Raw genomic sequence first — 2,226 nt, forward strand, 5'->3', positions numbered from 1 at the left:
TCTCCATCTGGCTTCATGAGCCCTATCCCTACTTTGGGTGTAGGGATTACTTCAACAAATAAACTTACAATAAATAAACAGTACATCAAGCCGGACCCTCTCTAGTCTCGGAAGGGTCCTCTGGAGCAAGGCTATACTAGGTAGGCTACCAAGTGGCCTAATCAAGGATACGGAGTCTGGGGATTGGGTGAGGCTTTGCAGGGTGCCTGGGGGGATAGGTGGGGAGGGGAGGGAGGAAGGAGAAGGGATGCAAACCCCTGTTCCCTGGGGAATGAAAAGAAAGCACCTTTGCTGGATCAGGGACTGCAAACCACATACTGAAATATAAGCAGAGAAATTGCTCTGCGAAAAACAGAAAAAACCCCGACAGCCAAGGTGGGATGTATGACCAGTGGACAGAAACTGTCCTGCATGCTTTTGATTGAGAAACAGCCAAACCCAGATTCTCAAGAAAGCAGCCCTTAAAAGCAGAGGTGTTTTCTTCAGGGTCCTGGTGTCCCCTGAGTGAGCTTCCTCTTCAGCCCATGTCATCAGCCAAAGTCATGGAAAAGACAAAACAAACAAACAGAAAAATGAATAAGAAAACAAAGGCTATTCTTAAACAACCAACAACAGGTGAAAGAGCAAAAGCAGCCCCCCACTGCCACTGCCACAAATAATGCAGAGGAGTTGTCCATACTCGGGGAAATCGCGGGGGTCAGCATGTCCCTGGTATGATGGAAGGGCCTCCCCTGGGAAAACCACCTGCTTGATCCCGGCGTCTCCCCTGCCGGGTAAGTGTGACTCGCTCCGCCTCCGCCCCACACCAGTCTCACCCGCCTTCCACCGGACACACAGGCTCACTCGCCTAGGCGCACCCCAACACCCTCGGCACCCACTCCTGTCGCAAGCATCCTCACCCTCCACACGACGCTTCCGAATAGGATGGACGCAACAGCGCTGCTACCTCCTCAGCCCCGCGAATTCTAAGTTGCAGAACCCCACCGCCGTGTTGCCTGGTTTGCATCAGACAAGCCCAGTCCCTGAAGTCAAGGGCTTCGCCTCAGTCCCCAACCCCACCCCATCTCCCGGCCCCCCAGCTCCCCTCCCAACTTGGATTTCAGTACTGGTGTTCCTCCTTCTCCTCCTCCAGTCCCCCTTCCCCTTCGCCCTTCCTGTGCCCTGGCTTCCTTCCTCACCTGCCCAGTCTCCTCTGTCTCCTGAATTGGTTACCACTCTTTCCTCTCCCTGCAGCTATGGCCCCCCAAACCCTACACAACCCCCCCACCCAGCCCAGGGAAGGCTGTGCCAGCCAGAGAGAAACATGAGGGAGGACTTTCCAACAGCCCACGAAGAGCAGATACAACTCTGTCTCTTGCTCTCTCTAGCTCTCTCTCTCTTTCTCTTCAGACCCTGGTTGGAGGACACCGAGTGCCATGGCTGCACCTGTACAGTTCAAACCAGTCCCCACAGCCTCCCCCAGGCCTGGACACTGCGGGGGGGAGGGGAGGACCAAAAGTCCGCAACCCCTGGGCCCTCGGGCTGACACCAGCCCACAACACTCCACACGCTGAACACATCCCAGGGCCTGCTTCTTCCCCAGGCGGGCTCCTAGGACAGGGACGGCGCGCCCCCTCGTGGCCGCGCGGGGAGGCGCCCAAGGATCCCGCTGTTGAGGGCAGGGCCAAAGGGGACCACTGCTTCTGCTCCCTTAGACCAGGCTCAGAGTTCTCAGCAGGGGGTTAGTGGGGTCCCAGGCTCCCCACTCTGCCACCGCCTGCCCTCCCTCCACCGCTGGGCGCTTCCCCCTGGAGGGGATTTCTGCAGTCAGGTCGGCCTTTGGAGGGAAAATAGCCAGGTCTGGAAAACTAAACAGACTACTTTGAAGAGATTTGGGCAATTGTATGGTCATGGATGGAGCGCCCTAGGGTTCTGATTTGCCTTGTCTTGATTGCGCCTTGAGGTAGCGGTTTACTTTTCCCGGAATGTTTAAATTAGAAAAGATTGGAGGGTGGAGAGGGGGCGTCCAACTTTAGTTGTCACCTGAGATCAATAGTGTGCTGCTGGGTAGAATAATGCCCCCTCCCTAGGAGCTGCCCAGACTAATGCCAGGAAACTGTGCACATGTTCCATCCTGCAGCAAAAGGGACCCTGCACAGGTGCTTATGTTAAGGACCTTGAGATGGGGAGATGATCCTGGATTATCCAGGCGGCGCCCTGCAATGACAAGGGGGTCTTAAAACACAA

General features: G+C 55.8%; 1 non-coding gene across 1 annotated transcript; it reads right to left on the minus strand.

Annotated features, from left to right (window-relative positions):
* Positions 1 to 618: 618 nt before the first annotated feature.
* Positions 619 to 781, minus strand: LOC148161818 (U1 spliceosomal RNA). Its single transcript, XR_015767339.1, has one exon. It is a non-coding gene; the product is annotated as a U1 spliceosomal RNA (small nuclear RNA).
* Between the last annotated feature and the right edge of the window lie 1,445 nt (positions 782 to 2,226).

The sequence above is a fragment of the Eumetopias jubatus genome, unplaced genomic scaffold (assembly GCF_037043125.1).
Source record: "Eumetopias jubatus isolate StellerSeaLion01/CBP00866 unplaced genomic scaffold, mEumJub1_p1.0 scaffold_54, whole genome shotgun sequence".
Lineage (NCBI taxonomy): Eukaryota > Metazoa > Chordata > Mammalia > Carnivora > Otariidae > Eumetopias > Eumetopias jubatus.